The sequence below is a fragment of the Taudactylus pleione genome, unplaced genomic scaffold (assembly GCF_031769625.1).
Source record: "Taudactylus pleione unplaced genomic scaffold, aTauple2 ptg000176l, whole genome shotgun sequence".
In the NCBI taxonomy this organism is placed as follows: Eukaryota; Metazoa; Chordata; class Amphibia; order Anura; family Myobatrachidae; genus Taudactylus; species Taudactylus pleione.
The window spans coordinates 2,810,632-2,830,763 of NW_028284578.1; the positions used below are offsets into that span (position 1 = coordinate 2,810,632).

At 48.2% G+C, this 20,132-nt stretch overlaps 1 long non-coding RNA gene across 1 annotated transcript in view; it reads left to right on the forward strand.

Moving 5' to 3' along the window:
* The first annotated feature begins 214 nt into the window (after positions 1–214).
* Positions 215–20,132, forward strand: part of LOC148520519 (uncharacterized) — a 77,722-nt gene continuing 57,804 nt past the window's right edge. Inside the window, exons 1-2 of the long non-coding RNA XR_015878868.1 lie at positions 215–303; positions 15,573–15,656. This is a non-coding gene — a long non-coding RNA (uncharacterized LOC148520519). The remainder of the gene's footprint in view (positions 304–15,572; positions 15,657–20,132) is intronic.

The window sequence follows — 20,132 nt, forward strand, 5'->3', positions numbered from 1 at the left end:
AAATTGCTGATTGTCATTTGCTTTCATACCTTATCAGATTTTCATTCCAACCAATCAACTAGTTGGTGGTTGGACACAAATTCTTTACGTGTGTAGGCAGCCTTTATACTACTACTGACTATAATCTTACTGAAACCAGTTTTCAAAAGTAGGCAAGTATGTGTATAACTATATAAACAGCTTGTTCTGTAACCGCCCATTTGTCAGTGTCAGAATTCCTGTCCTAATCTCTCAGCTCATCATTCATCTTTGTGCAGAGGAAGAGCTACAGCAATCAGCATAGTCTCCGGACTTCATTCACAGGTAACGTCAACTTTTCTGCATCTTACTGTCCTCTTTTGTCATGTTTTTATCTATTTTGTTTTCCTCCATATTGTCTTATGCTTTTCAAGTAGGAGCCTTGAAAAGCATAAGATAGATATTGTGTGCAACATTTTATATATTAGTTTTATTTTGCACAAGGTTCATTCTGCAATCCCCCTTCTCTCTATCAACAAGTACGACATTATTTACAAAACGAGAATCATTTGCACAATTGTTTGTTTGAAGTTTAGTCACACCATTTATTTATGTTTCCATTTTCTGTGTGTATGTAATTCTCTGTTTGATTGGTGGCTAGTAGTGGAGTATTTCTCCATTACCGCTGCTTCAGGTCTGTTTGCGACCTTTGCTCAGTCTCCAGGAGCTCCTGCAGTTTTTCTAAGAGCAGAAATATCATCACTTGTGGGCTTGTTGCTGCATGTTCTTGCTTACGACAAGTAAGCTGAATGATCTTTTGATTATTCTTGTGTATTTAGGGCCTGATTCAGCTAGGAACGCAAGTGTGCGCACGCATTCGGCCGCTGCGCATATATGCTAATCAGTGCATACACATGGCAACTGCAGCATAAGATGCAGATGCCCAGCACTACTCAATGCCACCCACTTCCCTTTACTCAAAGCCTGAGTAGTCCGCAAGACAGCGGAAACATCGAGAATCATCGGAACCACACGCCTGTGTTTGCCCGACTACCCCCCGTCACCACCTACAAATGGTACTTCCTGTCAATCAATATCAGAAGAGTCTGCATACACACCGCGTTACCCGCTCGCACTGGCTAGTTTGCACACATGCAGTGTGATGTATACACATGCGCAGTGCAAAAACATCGGCTGGGTGCGTGCAAATTCTCATCTGTGTTCCTTGCTGAATCAGCCCCTTATGTCCTACTGTCTGCATTTCAAAAGACATTGATGGCTTTAATTTAATTAACACAACAGAGAAAACATTCAGATTCTAACTGTCATTTCTCTAGCACAGTCTTTGAAATGACAGAAGCTGATTGGTTGCTTTGGGCAACTTCTCCACTTTAACTCTCTCCAAGGCTTGCTACATCTCCCCCTGTGTTTGAAAAAAACTGACAAGCTGATTGAGTGGTACTTTATCTCTCTCCAAGGCTCGATAATTCCCGACTTGAATGTTTAAGACATGCTGTGTTCATCTAGAAGTGCAGGGCAAATGTAGCAAGATCCAGTACATACTGTATATCTGCTCGTGACAGTTTACAATCTAGAAAGGTGGCTCAGGTGGAGACAGTGGAATGAATGGGACACAGCTTGTAATAGGGTGAGAGTTTAGAAAACAGAGTGTTTAGCAGTAAAACTCTCCCGCTTTTTAAACTCGGCCAATGTAATAGAGTTGGAGAACAGGCAAACTCTCATCCAGATGTTTTCCCATTTTAAAGATAAAACTTCACCAATGTGAGAGGTTACTGCTAAACTCTCACCCTATTACATTTGGCCCCAGAGCTTTGAAGGACCCTGGGGGGGGGTACACAAACGTAACGCATCTGTAGGCAGTGCTGCGCATGCGCTGGTTTTACAGATGTAACAGCGCATGCACAGCACTGTTTCCAGATGCGATAAGGTAGTGTAGGCAGGGAAAAGTATCTATTTCCCGAAAAGCTGTCATCGCAAAAATTACAGCTATTCGGAATAAATACTTATGGAGAGGTGGAATGATGAATTCCACCTATAATTAGGTAGAACTCCATGCGAGTTCTAAAGCTAATTATCTCTAGAGAATTTTAAGGTTTAATGAATAGGCCCCCCAGAGAATGCAGGACAATGTAAAAATTATCTTTTTTGTTAATATGTCCCATCGATGTAGAACAATAGGCATCAGTGGAATGTGAAAAGGAGGTTAGGCCAGACAGCTTGTCCTTAACCAGGCTTGCAGGCTTATGGAGGAAAACAGCAGGAACAGATGCACCATCAGGCTGCTTACTCACTGTGTGATCCAGCGGGGTGCTTGAGCATCTAAGCGGTGATGAAACAACGTATAACCTCAGCCCTTTGGGCTGTAAAAATGTCCAGAGCTTGTGGGGCACATCCATGTACCCAGGACTGGTATACTGGTAGGTTAATTGTACCCAGAACGGAGGAAGACCTGCATGCGCAGTAGTGTAATCAGCAGAGCGGACTTGCTGTGAGAGTTGCGGTGGGTCGTAGTGTCCACCGGCTCTGGGCCAAGTGACAGAGGCAGCACACAGTACTGCTCTCCAAACAGCTTTGACTTTAGTAACAGTAATTCATTGGTCAGTTTAGTGAGGATACTGTAATTTTAGTGGAATGAAGAGGGAGGAAACTAAGGCCTGGATTAACAATGCGACAGGTGGAGATTCAGCTACAGGCCACCCATAAAAATGGCAAATAATACAGCGTGGAGGGCTCCGAGGCCAGAGCAGATGCAGGAGGAAGTATTTGAGTGCGGGGCCCTGGGAGCAGCGTGTGTTTGTGTCAGGCCATGGGGGTATTGTGTGTGAGGCTATGATTGCATTGTGGGTGTGTGAGGCTATGAGGGCATAGTGTGTCTGTGTGAGGCTATGAGGGCACAGTGTGTCTGTGTGAGGCAATAGGGGCAGCGAGTGTGTGTGTGTGAGGCTATAGGGGCAGTGAGTGTGTGTGTGAGGCTATAGGGGCAGTGAGTGTGTGTGTGAGGCTATAGGGGCAGTGAGTGTGTGTGTGTGTGTGTGTGTGTGTGGCTATAGGGGCAGTCTGTGTGTGTGGCAGTGGCGGAACTTGCACCAGGGCCCGCTGTGGTGCAGGGGCCCATAGCCGCCTGCATCCATCAGCACCGCTAACCCACCGCCAGTGTCCCCCGGCCCCACAGTATTTAAGTGTAGTGTGGACCGCAGTGAGAGCGGTCAGCACTACACAGTAACAAACACACCGCCGCCAGCGGCGGTGTATTTGTTATAGCAGCCAATGAGAGTCAGACAGACTATCATTGGCTGCTGCGTCCACGGAGGGAGCCGGGCTGGAGCTCACTCATGAGCTCTGCCTTCCAGCTCCCACAGTGGGTTATGGGAGAGATGTCATGACGTCTCTCCCATCGTGCAGAGCGGGAAGACAGAACAGCTGATGTTGGCAGACGCAGGAGCGGGGATTCAGGTAAGTGTTTTTTTTGTGTGTTTGTCCTATATATGTAGGGGGGCACTACATAGGGGGGGCACTGCTGAGGGCACTGTATAAGGGGCAGTACTAGTAGCATTGAATAGGGGGGATCACTACTGGGGGCACTGTATAGCGGGTACTGCATAGAGGGGACCATTACTGGGGTCAATACCTAAGGGGGGGGCTACTACTGGGGGCACTGCATAGTGGGGACCACTTCTGGGGCACTGTATATGGGGGACCACTACTGGGGGCACTGCATAGGGGGGACCACTACTGGGGGCCCAAAGCATATTTTGCACCTGGGCCCACCACTCTCTAGTTCCACCACTGGTGTGCGGCCATAGGGGCAGTGTGCGTGTGAGGCCATGGGGGCAGCGTGCGTGTAAGGCCATGGGGGCATAATGTATGTGTGTGTGTGTGTGTGTGTAAGGCTATGGTGGTACTAAGTATATGAGGGGCAGTGAATATGTGTGAGGTTACAGAAGTTGTGTGTGTGAGGCTATTGGGGCAGTGTGTGTGTAAGGCTATGGGGGCATAGTGTGTCTGAGGCTATTTTGGCAGTAAGTATATGATGCTACAGTATGGTGGCAGTAAATATGTGAGGCTATGGTAGCAGTGTGTGTGTCTAAAGCTATGGGGACAGTGAGTGTGTGAGGCTATGGGGCAGTGTGCAGGGACGGATTAAGGTTTGTGTGGGCCCCAGGGCAACTAAGTTGTGGGGGCCCCCTCCAAGTCACACAGAGCCTACCCCCTCCCCAAAAGCCCAACTCCCGGCCACATGAAGACAGGGGCAAACGTAGCATTTTTTTTGTGTGGGGGGGGGTGTCCTGTGTATAAATATATATCTTCTATATATTATTACTACATTTTATTTATAGGGCGCCACTAGAGGTCCGCAGTGCCGTACATACAGTAAAGGGTACACAGGACATTACAATACAGTAACCAACTTATAAACAGAGCACAAGTAACAATTAGCAACACAACTCTCCATACACAATACAGCTGGGAAGGTGAAGGCTGTCATAGAAGTGCTAGAGAAGAAGGCCGTGAGTCAGTGGGGAGGAGGACCCTACTCCTAGGAGCTTACAATCTAGGGGAGTGTGTGTGTGTGTGTGTATATATATATATATATATATATATATATATTGCGATAGGATCACTGGTAAAGTGGTCTGTGGCAGGTACATTTGTCCCAGATACCTGTCTTTTGTGTTTTAAACCCCCAGGAGAAAGTCTGCAGTATAGCAGGCTTGAGTTTCGGCTTTTTGAAAAGCCGGTTTTGGGACCTGGGGGTTGTGGGTGAGAGGAGAAGGAGGGCTCCACCTACGGCCACTCCAGGTTTTGGTTCTCGCAGCCTGGTAACAGGATTGTTAGTTTTCCACCTGAGAGTGGCCAATATAAGCCTAGTTTGTTTAGGGCTGATTGTCTCACCTGGGAGAGCAGGCAGGGAGTTTGCTCAGAGACACTTGGAAACCTAACCGTGAGTGTTGTGCTGTGCTTTTGTTGCTGGCGAGGGCATTAGGCCCTGCCAGGTTCTGGTAGTGAGGGAACTACCTGTGAAGTTAGTGCCCCGACAGGGCTAGGATTTATATTTATGTTTTCTTTATGTTTCTGGACATTGTACAATAAAGACTGGCGCCGACCAGCTTGTACTTGCATCCAGACTGGTGTGCTGCTTCCCTTTTGCTGTGTGTGTGTGTGTAAGGAAGGAGTCCTCTACCCAGGAGAGGGACCCCCTAACCTAACTGTGTCACAATATGGTGGAGAATGCAGGCACCCACACACACTGAAGTCTGCCAGGGGACACCAGTATATTCTGGTCATAATGGATTACGCTACCAGGTACCCGGAAGCGATCCCGTTGCGCAATACGTCAACCAAGACCATTGCCAGAGAGCTAGTTCATGTCTTTAGCAGGCTGGGTATACCTAAGGAGATACTAACTGACCAGGGTACACCGTTTATGTCCAGAGTCATGAAAGAGTTATGCCGCCTGTTTAAAATCGAACAGTTAAGAACTTCGGTTTATCACCCCCAAACCGATGGGCTGGTCGAGAGGTTTAACAAGACGTTAAAACACATGCTTAGGAAAGTGGTCGACAAGGATGGTAGGGATTGGGACTACTTATTGCCATATTTATTGTTGGCCATAAGAGAAGTTCCCCAGTCCTCCACCGGGTTTTCACCCTTCGACTTGTTGTATGGGAGACACCCAAGGGGGTTACTAGACATTGCCAAAGAGACATGGGAGGGGCAGTCTAGTCCTTACAAAACGGTGATTGAGTATGTTTCTCAAATGCAGGAGAGAATTGCTGCGGTAGTGCCGATAGTGAGAGAGCACCTGGAACAGGCTCAACAGGCACAGCAGAGGGTATACAACCGCAATGCTCGGTTACGCAGCTTTGCTCCTGGGGACAGAGTGTTAGTATTGGTTCCCACTGTGGAAAATAAACTTTTGGCTAAATGGCAAGGGCCCTTTGAAATCTTAGAAAGAGTGGGGCAGGTCAATTACAAAGTTTACCAGCCGGGGAAAAGAAAGCCGGAACAGATATACCATATAAATCTGTTAAAGCCCTGGAAAGATAGAACGGTACTGTCGGCCATCCGAGACCCTCCAGTAAGTCCAGGGCCCTTAGTTCCCGAAGTGACAGTGGCAAAAACCCTGTCGGCAATTCAACAACAAGAGGTCAAGGAGTTTCTGATTAGAAATAGGGTGCTGTTCTCTGACGTACCTGGGAAAACCTCAGTCATTAAACATGACATCATCACTGACCCAGGGGTTAAAGTTAATCTAAAGCCCTATAGGTTACCAGAAGCACAAAGAGAATCGGTGTCGAAAGAAATTAAAAATATGCTAGAGTTAGGGGTTATTGAAGAATCACATAGTGAATGGTCAAGTCCCATTGTGTTGATTCCAAAGCCCGACGGGAGTGTGCGTTTCTGCAATGACTTCCGAAAGTTGAACAGTGTTTCAAAATTCGATGCCTACCCGATGCCAAGAGTGGATGAACTGATTGAGAGACTAGGGACGGCAAGGTATTTAACCACTCTTGACCTAACCAAAGGGTATTGGCAAGTACCGTTAACCGAGAGCGCCAAACAAAAGACAGCTTTTTCAGCGCCAGAGGGCTTGTTTCAGTACAAGATGTTGCCCTTCGGGCTACATGGGGCACCTGCTACCTTCCAAAGAATGATGGACAGGATTCTAATGCCCCATAGACGGTATGTGGCTGCTTCTCTGGATGACGTGGTCATTCATAGTCCTGATTGGCAGTCTCACTTACCCAGGGTACAAGCAGGTTTGACAGCCAACCCAAAAAAGTGTTGTCTAGGCATGGAGGAAGTAAAATATCTGGGATACACCATTGGCAGAGGCCTGATAAAGCCTCAGCTCAATAAAGTTGATGCCATAAAGTGGGCGTTAGAGGTTCTCAGGTACTACTTGGTCGGAAGAAAGTTCAAATTGATCACTGACCATGCCCCTCTGAAGTGGATGTCTGAAAATAAGGACAGTAATGCGAGAATTACAAGATGGTTCTTGGCGTTACAAACTTTTAAATTTTCAGTGGAACACAGGCCAGGAAGCCAGCTGGCCAATGCTGACGCGTTGTCACGCGTTCATTGTTTGGGGGATTCAGTTGTTCCGCCCCACAGGTCGAAACAAAGGGGGGGGAATATGTGATAGGATCACTGGTAAAGTGGTCTGTGGCAGGTACATTTGTCCCAGATTCCTGTCTTTTGTGTTTTAAACCCCCAGGAGAAAGTCTGCAGTGTAGCAGGCTTGAGTTTCGGCTTTTTGAAAAGCTGGTTTTGGGACCTGGGGGTTGTGGGTGAGAGGAGAGGGAGGGCTCCACCCACGGCCACTCCAGGTTTTGGTTCTCGCAGCCTGGTAACAGGATTGTTAGTTTTCCACCTGAGAGTGGCCAATATAAGCCTAGTTTATTTAGGGCTGATTGTCTCACCTGGGAGAGCAGGCAGGGAGTTTGCTCAGAGACACTTGGAAACCTAACCGTGAGTGTTGTGCTGTGCTTTTGTTGCTGGCGAGGGCATTAGGCCCTGCCAGGTTCTGGTAGTGAGGGAACTACCTGTGAAGTTAGTGCCCCGACAGGGCTAGGATTTATATTTATGTTTTCTTTATGTTTCTGACATTGTACAATAAAGACTGGCGCCGACCAGCTTGTACTTGCATCCAGACTGGTGTGCTGCTTCCCTGCTGCTGTGTGTGTGTGTAAGGAAGGAGTCCTCTACCCAGGAGAGAGACCCCCTAACCTAAATGTGTCACAATATATATATATATATATATATATATATATATATATATTATATATACATACACACTAATACATACACACTAAAACATATATACATATACACACAGTAAACACAACACATATACATATACTCCATGACACATACACACAGAATCACTTACATTCATTCACAGACACTGAAGCAGTACACAAACATACCTTCACTTGATGCTGCAGGAGGTTGCAACAGGGCCGGGGACCTCGATTCATTAGGCCCCACCCCCTCGTAATGCCGCAATTTGCGAGTATATATGTCGTATGGGCTCCGCCCCCGATGTGGTGTCTAAGGGAGGGTTTCTAGGCATCCGCTAGTGTGGAGCCGGCCCCTCTCCTCCCTAGAAGAAAGCTGATGCAGCAGCACTGACTGTGCTGCTGCATTCAGTAGAACAGCCGCTGCTGCTGCTGCCGCCAAGCCTCAATCCAGGAACAGGAGTCGCTGGACATCTGTTCCTGTGTGGGGACCCCTCTTTGTGAGGGGCCCCCGGGATGACCGCCCCTGTCGCCTCCCCCTTAAACCGGCCCTGGCAGTGTGTGTGTATGTGAGGCTATGGGGGCAGTGAGCGTGTGTGAGAGGCTATGGGGCAGTGAGCGTGTGTGAGAGGCTATGGGGGCAGTGAGCGTGTGTGAGAGGCTATGGGGGCAGTGAGCGTGTGTGAGAGGCTATGGGGCAGTGAGGGTGTGTGAGAGGCTATGGGGCAGTGAGCGTGTGTGAGAGGCTATGGGGGCAGTGAGCATGTATGAGAGGCTATGGGGCAGTGTGTGTGTGAGAAGCTATGGGGGCAGTATGTGTGTGAGAAGCTATGGGGGCAGCGTGTGTGAGAAGCTATGGGGGCAGTATGTGTGTGAGAAGCTATGGGGGCAGTATGTGTGTGAGAAGCTATGGGGGCAGTGTGTGTGTGAGAAGCTATGGGGGCAGTGTGTGTGTGAGAAGCTATGGGGGCAGTATGTGTGTGAGAAGCTATGGGGGCAGCGTGTGTGAGAAGCTATGGGGGCAGTGTGTGTGTGAGATGCTATGGGGGCAGTGTGTGTGGCTGCCAATCAATTGACTCCTGTCAGAGGAGTAACAGAGCTCCCAGTGTGCTCTGCCCAATAGGTGATGTGGATAATGCCTCCCCTCATGGCTCAGCTGTTTCATTCCCACTCAGAGGAACCTCCCCGACTGGACACTAATGGAGTAGACTATTCTTACACTGACCACCACTGTGTAACATAAGTAAGTAAAAAATATAATGGTGGAGTTTGGTGGGTAGTCAGGAGGGCAGTGACAGTGGCAGTAAACAATTAAATAATAAATATACATAAAGTGAGGGCAATAATTCAATAAATATACACAGAGCTGGAGGGTCACTCACAGGCTAAAATTGTCTGGTGCTCAACAGGCATAGGAGCCATGAGCTGGACACACCATGGGGTGACCTGGAGTGACACCGTAGGGTGGTTTGGAGTAACGCAGGGGGTAGAACTGTAGTAATGTTGGGTGATGATTGCGGTTGTGAATGGGGAGCACAGCAAGACCACACCTCCTTCCATGAGGTTACATCCCTATCCAGGATCCCACATGTGTGTGTGTGGGGGGCATCAGCAAAAATCTTGCCTAGGGCACTAATTTGGCTAGGGCCGGCACTGCATGTGAGGCTATGGGGGCAGTATGTTTGTGAGGCTATGGGGGCAGTGTGTGTGTGAGGCTATGGGGGCAGTGAGCATGTGAGGCTATGGGGGCAGTATGTGTGTGTGTGAGGCTATGGGGGCAGTGAGTGTGTGAGGCTATGGGTGCAGTGAGTGTGTGAGGCTATGGGTGCAGTGAGTGTGTGAAGCTATGGAGCAGTGAGTGTGTGAGGCTATGGGTGCAGTGAACATGTGAGGCTATGGGGGCAGTATGTGTGTGTGTGTGAGGCTATGGAGCAGCGTGTGAAGCTTTGTAGGCAGTGAGTTTGTGAGGTTAAGGGGGCATTGTGTGTGTGAGCAGGCACGGCAAGAGCCATGTCAGGTCCAAGTAAAAGGGGGCATGACCTAATCATGGGAGGTGTGGCCATGTCCCCTTAGGCAAAAAAAAATTATAAAGATAATATTTTCGCTGGGGAGGGGGGGCGCTGTGACTCCCTTCAGCTCGGCGCATAGCCAGTGGGGGGCGCGACCAGTGTGATCGCTACCCCACAGGCATAGGAGACTGCTGCAGCTGCTACTTAGCAGCCACGAGCAGTCTCCCAATGCAGCCCAGCATACAGCAGCGTGGGCTGGGCTGCTGTGATGTAAGAGAGATGGGGGGTGGCTCCGGGGGGAGGTTAGGGTTAGGCACATCCCTCAGGATGGTTAGGTTTATGGTGCAGGGGGAGGTTAGGGTTAGGCACCCCCCTCAGGATGGTTAGGTTTATGGTGCGGGGTGGAGGGGGTTAGGTTTAGGCACCCCTGGGGCAGGTTAGGGATAGGCACTAGGGGGTGGTTAGGGATAGGCACCCCTAAAGGAGGGTTAGGGTACTTACATCACGCTGTCGGGATTTCCATCTGTCGGGCTCACAGTGTCGGGATTTGTACAGCCGCCGGCATTACAATCCCATTCCAATGAATGGATAAATATTCCCTGTAAAGCGCTGCAGAATATTTGTGCGCTATATAAATAACTGTTAAGAAATAATAATAAACGTTCTAGGCCATGTGACGTCACATAGGTGCCGTCCCACCACGTGGTAAGAGTGAGCTCTGTGAAGATGGCCCAGGAGCTACTATAGTCAGGACCAGTCCAAGACTTTCAGGTTCTTCAATTACAAAAACAGTCTGCTTCTGTAAAAGTATGCAACATGCTTTGCTGCTGGTGATGTTAATAATAACCCCACAACACCTTGCTTATTTGTTATCAATATTATGTCTTATAAAAAAAAAAATCGGACCTTGTACACTTTGTTTGTTTTTAGTTGTTTTCTCTGATCTGTATGTGTGTTCTTACTAATGGAATGTTTTAAAAATGATCTATCTATCTATCTATCTATCTATCTATCCCCATTAGCCATAACATTAAAACCACTGAAAGGTGCTCTGATACGCTAACTTTTAGTCACCATAAGTCACTAAGGGGAGAGGGTTAGGTATAGGGTGCGGAGGGGAGGTTAGCTTTAGGCACCAGGGAGGAAGGGTTATGTTTAACCCACAGCCTATTTAAATCCTAGCCAATCGCAGCAATATAAAGCGAGGGAGTGTGGCTTAATGACACAAATCATCAGGCCCGCCCCCAATTGCCACCATGCTGCTTCTCTTACCCGGGAGCAAAGCATGACATGTATGTTTAATTGTTTATAAATGTATAGATGTGTCCTCACACATCTTTGCTTCAGTTACACCAAAAAGCCCTTCTCGGTGCACAAGGTCCAGCGAGACTCTGATAGCGCCGGGCGTCTTTTTCACATCTTTTTTTTTTTGCTAAAATGTGTCTAAATCACAATGCGATGCGACTAGGATGCACCAGGAGACTGTGCTGATTAATTTGATATGTGACACTTTTATATCTGTGTGCGACTTAAGCTGGCCACACATCTAAAGATTATCTGTCCAACCAGCCAACTTGTTGATTGGTTGGAATGAAAATCTGGTAACGTATGGGAGTAACTGATGATCAGCAATTAGGGATGTGCGCCGGACCATTTTTGCCGGATTTGGTTCTAATTCGTCGTCCAGCTTTGGATTTGCATTTTTTGCCAAAATTCGCAAAAAAATCTAAAATGACATAAATTGGGATTTTTTTTCTTCCTAGAGTGTTATTTACCTCAATAACATTAATTTCCAGTCATTTACAGTCTGTTTAGACTACCTCACAGCTTAAATTATTGTTTTCACCATTATTGGCCAAGGGTTGCAGTGAGCTGACTGGTTACCAAGCGTCAGAGCAGCGGCGCAGTGGCACAGACACCACAGTTTAAAGCACATCTATGAAACTATGCCACACAGCAGTGGCAGAAATGAAAGGTAGTGCTAGATGGAATTGTCCTTGGGCTCTCCCACCCACCCTTATGTTGGATCTTAAAAAGGACATACACACTTTAACAAACCAAGCATTTCAGCGACAGGTACTGCTACTTTGTGGCTGAAGTGCTTGGTTTGTTTGGACCCCCACAAAAAATCTTCCAATCTACTAAAGGCAACAGGTCTACAGTGGCATGATGTCACCATCATTGCCATCCTCACCCTCATCAGTGTGTACATCATCCGATTCCTCACACAATATCAGTTCATCCCCGCTGGAATTCACCATTACAGAAGTATCTGTACTGTGACGTGATTGGCGGGAAAAATGGGCTTATGCCCTGTCACGGAGCTTGTATAATACACACAGTGGGCTATGCCCTGTCACGGAGCTTGTATAATACACTCAGTGGGCTTATGCCCTTTCATGGAGCTTGTATACACACAGTGGGCTATGCCCTGTCACAGAGCTTGTATAATATACTCAGTGGGCTTATGCCCTTTCAAGGAGCTTGTATACACACAGTGAGCTATGCCCTGTCTTGGAGCTTGTATAATACACTCAGTGGGCTTATGCCCTTTCATGGAGCTTGTATACACACAGTGGGCTATGCCCTGTCACAGAGCTTGTATAATATACTCAGTGGGCTTATGCCCTTTCAAGGAGCTTGTATACACACAGTGAGCTATGCCCTGTCTTGGAGCTTGTATAATACACACAGTGGGCTATGCCCTGTCATGGAGCTTGTATAATACACTCAGTGGGCTTATGCCCTGTCACGGAGCTTGTATTATACACACAGTGGGCTAAGCCCAGTCACGGAGCTTGTATAATACACACAGTGGGCTAAGTCCAGTCATGGAGCCTGTATAATACATACAGTGGGCTAAGTCCAGTCACGGAGCTTGTATAATATTATAAATACACACAGTGGGCTAAGTCCAGTCACGGAGCTTGTATAATACACACAGTGGGCTAAGTCCAGTCACGTATCTTGTGGCTGAAGTGCTTGGTTTGTTTGGACCCCCACAAAAAAATCTTCCAATCTACTAAAGGCAACAGGTCTACAGTGGCATGATGTCACCATCATTGCCATCCTCACCCTCATCAGTGTGTACATCATCCGATTCCTCACACAATATCAGTTCATCCCCGCTGGAATCCACCATTACAGAAGTATCAGTACTGTGACGTGATTGGCGGGAAAAATGGGTTTATGCCCTGTCACGGAGCTTGTATACACACAGTGGGCTATGCCCTTTCATGGAGCTTGTATACACACAGTGGGCTATGCCCTGTCACGGAGCTTGTATAATTCACACAGTGGGCTATGCCCTGTCACAGAGCTTGTATAATATACTCAGTGGGCTTATGCCCTTTCAAGGAGCTTGTATACACACAGTGGGCTATGCCCTGTCTTGGAGCTTGTATAATACACACAGTGGGCTATGCCCTGTCATGGAGCTTGTATAATACACTCAGTGGGCTTATGCCCTGTCACGGAGCTTGTATTATACACACAGTGGGCTAAGCCCAGTCACGGAGCTTGTATAATACACACAGTGGGCTAAGGGCCTGATTCAGAGCCGGACGCTATTTGCGCTCGCTCGTTCAGAAAAAGGGGCTGGCTATTTAAATTGACCGTTCGCTCTTTGCGGTCTGGTGACGCCTCTATGTCTGAACAAGCGAACGAAACATGCGGACGTTTTTTTGTAAAAAACGCCCCCTGGCCGCTCGCATCATACGTCATCTCCGCTATTTATTAGATTAATCGAGTACATCGAAAGGCGAATGAACTGCTCGCTATTCATGTGGTTGCATTTTCCTACCGCAATCATGCGAGCTGTTCTGGCTAAAAGACACCCAACTGACGTGGTCGATGACGCTGCTTTGTTAATTATGCACACCCTTAAAACGCCCGTTTTGACCTTTTGGCACGCCTGCGTTCGGATCTCCACTCCCCGTTTTCAAGCACCTTCCCCTGTTACCACCCACAAACGCCTCATCCTGTCACTCAAATTAGCAGGCATTCGCTATTTTGCGAGCACACGATTTTCGGCCGCACTGACTGGTTCGCGCATGCGTACTAAAACCCATACGCATGCGCAGATGTGCGAACATCGCTCGGAACGAACGAGCGGCCGCTTACGAGCGGCTCTGAATCAGGCCCTAAGTCCAGTCATGGAGCCTGTATAATACATACAGTGGGTTAAGTCCAGTAACGGAGCTTGTATAATATTATAAATACACACAGTGGGCTAAGTCCAGTCACGGAGCTTGTATAATACACACAGTGGGCTAAGTCCAGTCACGGATCTTGTATAATACACACAGTGGGCTAAGCCCAGTCACAGAGCTTGTATAATACACACAGTGGGCTAAGCCCACTCACAGTGCTTATATAATATAAAAACACACAGTGGGCTAAGTCAGACTTGCCTACCTTTAGGCTGTCCCTTCCGGGAGGGGACAGCCTGGACCACGCTCTTTACACATCAGGTGGGCGGAGCGGGGGGTGTGGCGGCTCAAAACGTCATCGTGGCCCCACCCCCCGCTGTGCAGAGCCCGTAATACAGACACTGTACTGCGGGGGGCGGGGCTTCGATGACGCGTTTTAACGCGAATCGCGTCATCTGATCCCCCGGGCTGCATACTATGTGGCCGCCAACGGGGGGGTGCGGGATGGCTGCAGCTGGTTCCGGGAGACTTGCCTGCCTTCCCGGGAGGTCGGGAGCGGCACCCGATTTTCGGGAGGCTCCCGACCAAATCGGGAGGGTAGGCAAGTATGGGCTAAGTCCAGTCACGGAGCTTGTATAATACACACAGTGGGCTAAGCCCAGTCACGGAGCTTGTATAATACACACACAGTGGGCTAAGCCCAGTCGCGGAGCACACAGTGGCAAGAACTACTCTCTCTAACTGTAATCTAACTCTAGTCTCACTTTTCCCCTCTCTATCACTAACTAACTAAGCGTGACTGTTCCGTCTGATACAGTCACGCGAAATGGCGCCGACAGCCGGGCGCCGCGCCTTTTATAGAGGCCGAACGTCACCCGGCTCTCGCGAGGTCTCGCGAGAATCCGACGCCGGCCGGGTGACGTTCGGCCTCAAGGTGGAATCCGAGTCAGGCGGGAACACCTGAACTTACGTTCGGGTGGACTCGGATTCCACCTGTTCGGAGCGGTTCGGATTCCTCAGAATCCGAACCGCTCATCACTATCAGCAATTTGCTCCTAAATGCCAGAAAACAGATGAAAATGGTCGTCAGACAAGTTTGTTAAATGTTTGATCTATACAATTTGTTCAAACAACAGTTTTTGTCCATTTTCCGGCATTTGGGAACAAATTGCTGATTGTCATTTGCTTTCATACCATACCAGATTTTCATTCCAACCAATCAACTAGTTGGCTGGTTGGATGAAAGTTGGTCTAGAGCAGTGTTGGCTAACCTTGACACTCCCGATGTTATGGAACTACATAACCCAGCATGCACTGCTACAGTTTTGCTATTAGGGCATGCTAAAACTGTGGCAGGGCATGCTGGGATATATAGTTCCACAACCGCTGGAGTGTCAAGGTTAGCCAACACTGGTCTAGAGTGTGGCCAGCTTTAGTCTCTGAATCTGTATGCAAAGTGCTACAATGCAGCGACTGCAGCTTTTTTCATGACAAGTTCCGTTTACAGATTCAGTCATGCACAGATCATAGTGACCAATGACTCCAGGGGAGTTATAAAGTGCTGTGAATCATGCAGGTGGCAGGACAATGCAAGAATGCCCCAGAATGGATAGGAGGGGAGGCATAGACGTAACTGAAAAACTCGAGTGTCTACATTTTAAATCTTTTTTTTATTATTTTTATTTTTGCAGCTGGCTGACGTGATTTTAATCCCATAAAAATGTCTGGCGATAAAAAAAATATACATTTTAAGAAATTAGCTGGAATCAGTAAAGGTAAGTAAAACAGGTACTGTCATTTTATTTATAACATCTTTAACTTTCCAATGAAGTTTGTGGATGTTAATATCTGCAAATAAACTACATAGCTCTGAGCAGTGGCGGTTCTAGGGGTGGGCTAACAGGGCAGTCGCCCGGGGCGTCGTCCCCTAGAGGGCGCCACTGAGTCCCCCAAAGGTAAAAAAAAAATAAAAAAATTCCCATAATAAAAAAACCCCACAGTGCCGGTCCCCCCTGCGTTGCCGGGCGCCCGCTGATATTTGTTATCAGCGGGCACCCAGCTCCCTCCCTGCAGCGGCAGCCGAAGCTCCCGCATAGAGCACTATGGGAGGGACGTCATGACGTCTCTCCAATAGATCCATGGTGGAGCCGCGGTCAGACCGGAGGGCAGCGGACGCAGGAGCGGGGCCTAAGGTAAGTATTGTGTTTGTAATTTTTATTTTTCAGAAGGGAGGCATGGGGGCATTACTACTGGGGGCATGTCTATAAGGGAGCATTACTACTGGGGGCATGTCTATAAGGGGGCATTACTACTGGGGAAATGTCTATAAGGGGGCATTCCTACTGGGGGCACTACTATAGGGGGCACTAATGGGGACATTCCAACTTTGGGCACTACTATAGGGGGCATTCCTACTGTGGGCACTACTATAGGGGGCATTATTACTAGGGATGTGCGCCGGACCATTTTTGCCGGATTTGGATTTGGTTCTAATTCGTCGTCCGGCTTTGGATTTGGATTTGGATTTGCCAAACTGCGGTGACTGGCTTTGGATTTGGATTTGGATTTGGATTTTTTTTTTCTTCCTAGAGTATTATTAACCTCAATAACATTAATTTCCAGTCAATTTAGACCATATCACAGCTTATAATATTGTTTTCAACATTATTGGCCAAAGGTTGCAGTGAGCTGACTGGTTACTAAGCGACAAAGCAGCGGCACAACGACACAGACACCACAGTATAAAGCACATCTATGACACATTGCCACACAGCAGTGGCAGAAATGAAAAGTAGTGCACCCACCCAGTGGGGTACGGCCAGCAGAGTAACAGTACTTGTTTACAAAGTGGGCTACGGCCCTAGGAGTCACAGTGCACAATCTTATTCGCATTACACCGCACATAGGGCCTGATTCACATTACACCATAAAGTAGTGTCTCTTATTTATGTTACGACACACAGTAGTGCCCCTTTTACACAATGCCCACAGTAGTGACCCTTTTACACAATGCCCACAGTAGCGGTGTCCCTTACACAATGTCTCCCAGCAGTGGTGCCCCCTATGCAGGCCCCTTAGTAGTAGGGTCCACTATGCAGTGCCCCCAGTAGAATGCCCCCCAGTAGTATGCCCCCCCAGTAGTATGCCCCCCATTAGCATGCCACCCAGTAGTATGCCCCCCCAGTAGTATGCCCCCCATTAGCATGCCACCCAGCAGTATGGCCCCCCCAGTAGTATGGCCCGCCCAGTAGTAGGCTGCCCCAGTAGCAGCCCCCCCCAGTAGTAGGCTGCCCCAGTAGTAGCCCCCCCTGTAGTATGGGCCCCCCCTGTAGTATGGCCCCCCCTGTAGTAGGGTGCCCCAGTAACAGGCCCCCCCCCAGTAGTAGTAAGCCCCCCAGTAGTATGGCCCCCCCAGTAGCAGGCCCCTCAGTAGTATGGCCCCCCCAGTAGCAGACCCCCCCCAGTAGTATAGCCCCCCCAGTAGCAGGCCCCTCTGTAGTATGGCCCCCCCAGTAGTATAGCCCCCCCCAGTAGCAGACCCCCCTCAGTAGTGCAGACCCCCCCAGTAGTATGGCCCCCCCGCACCCACAGTAGCAGACCCCCCCCCCCAGTAGCGCCCCCGGCCCTTGCACAAATAAAAAAATAAAAAATAAAAACTTACCTGTATCCCCGCTCCCGCGCCGTCCGCTCTGTCACATGCTGAGGAGGGAGCCGGAAGACGGAGCTCATGTGTGAGCTCCAGCCGGCTCCCTCCGTGCAGCAGCCAATGAGAGTCTGTGTGACTCTCATTGGCTGCTGTAACAAACACACAGCTGCCGCTGGCGGCTGTGTGTCTGTGTCTGTGTAGGGCAGAGCGCTATCACTGCGCTCTGCCCTACACGCGAGGAGACCTGATGTCGGATTCTCTAGTGAGAATCCGACATCAGGCGGCCACCGTTCGGCCCCGAACGGGGATCCGAGTCAGGCGGGGAACACCCGAACAGGGTTCGGGTGGACTCGGATCCCCAATGTTCGGAGCGGTTCGGATTCCACAGAATCCGAACCGCTCATCTCTAATTATTACTGGGGCACTACTAATGTGGGCACTACTATAGGGGGCACTACTACTGTGGGCATTGTATTAGGGGTACTACTACTCAGCACTGTGGGCCTTGTGTATAAGGGGCACTAATTTGGGCATTGTGTAAAAGGGGCATCACTGTGTGTCATAACATGAATAAGGGACTAATGTGTGGCGTAATTTGAATTGGGGATACTGTATTATAAAGGGGATTACTGCATGTGGCATAATGTGCTATACAGGGCAATACTGCATGTGGCATAATGTGTTATACAGGGCATTACTGCATGTGGCATAATGTGTTATACAGGGCATTACTGCATGTGGCATAATGTGTTATACAGGGCATTACTGCGTGTGGCATAATGTGTTATACAGGGCATTACTGCGTGTGGCACAATGTGTTATACAGGGCATTACTGCATGTGGCATAATGTGTTATACAGGGCATTACTGCGTGTGGCATAATGTGTTATACAGGGCATTACTGCGTGTGGCATAATGTGTTTATACAGGGCATTACAGTTATTCGCCACGAGGGGAGAGCTTGGGGTAAACCCACAGTGTGATGAATTGGGGGTGTTCCGCAAGGACACGCCCCCTTTCCGGAAGCGCATGTGCTATCAGCGCGTGCAGAGGAACGTCATCTACAAAAAGTTTTTTTTGGGGGGGGGGGGGGGAGGGGGGCGCAACTGTGAACTTTCGCCCTGAGCTCCATAATGTCTAGTACCGGCCCTGGCTCTGAGTCATACTTGCTAACTCTCCCTGATTGTCATGGAAACTTGCTGAAAAAGTTATGTAGCTGTTATATTTAAAAAAACAGAGATATATACATTCAAATTAGAGATGTGCAGGTTCGGTGTTATTCGGTTCTCATTGCCAAATTAGGGCAAGATTAGTTTGGATTTATCTCATTGGCTATCCAAAACACGTGAGAGTCAGGTAGCCAATATGATGCTGTTTATGAGATCCGAATAAAACTGAACCGCACATCTCTAATTCAAATGGGATCATTAGTATAAATTCCCAGCATTGGTCATAAGGCACAATGGCCCTCATTCAGAGCCGCTCGTTAACAGCAGTACGCTCGTTGCGTTCCGATGTTGAATAACCGCGCATGCGTCGGTATAACACTGCGCATGTGCGTACTGCAGATTGCGAGTTTTTTTGGACTCGTTCCTAAAATAGCGTACAGGAAGTGACATGTCAAATGTGATTGACAGAACAGGGCGTTTTAGGGTGTTGACGAGGGTGGAGATGGAAAAACGCAGGCGTGGCGAGGCGTTTTTGGGGCGTACATACATTAGCAGATGCGAGCGTAAAATGTGTACGGACCGACTCCTACGTCACTGGATGATCCTCTTTCCCTTCCAAATGCTCGCACAGCTTAGGGTCTGGATTACTCGACCACATTGGCGATGGCCTTCTCCTCCGTCCCGGGACTCCACGATGTTGTTGCGATTAATCGCGGGCGGGCAGAAAAGCAATTAGTGTTGGATTGAGAACCGGCTTGGTATGTGTTTTGAAATCAGTTTTTTGGGATAGCACAAAACGTACGCAGGTGGAACTCAGAGCTGCTAATGTCAGGATGACACAGTCAATTTGCGTACATTTGGGGGGGTTTATTTGGGCAGCAATTTGGTGGTATGGGCCTATTGTAACAATAATTTCATCATGTTTTCAGTTTCGCACCATTTTATTTGTGCCTCTTGAATTTGCCTAATTATATGATTTTTTAAACTTTCCTTAAAGAGCCCCTTTTTTTTTTTTTTTTTTTTTTTTTTTTTTTTGGCCGAGTTTTTGCCTTTTGGCCCAGGATTAAATGTAACCCATTTGTACAATAATTTCACAATCCAATGTCATTGTTTAATTTCCAATTTATTGCTCAAACAAAAAATCTTTTTTAAAAAATTTTGGGGACATCTTTTTTGCCCAAAGATATGTTCCCAAATCAAACAAATTGGCCCAACATAACTGTTGACATAAACATACATCAAAAAAATAAAAACATTTCACAAGAAAGGAGAGGGAAGTTTTGACCCGAAAGGAATATGAGCCAAGCACAGAAGGATTGTGGGAAAAGTCACCATTGCTGTCACCGTTTTTTCACCCGTTTGGATGGGGGAGGGAGGGCGCCAGACCGGGTCCGGGATGTCATCGGGCTGGCCTGTCCAGAGGCAGATGTTGTGGC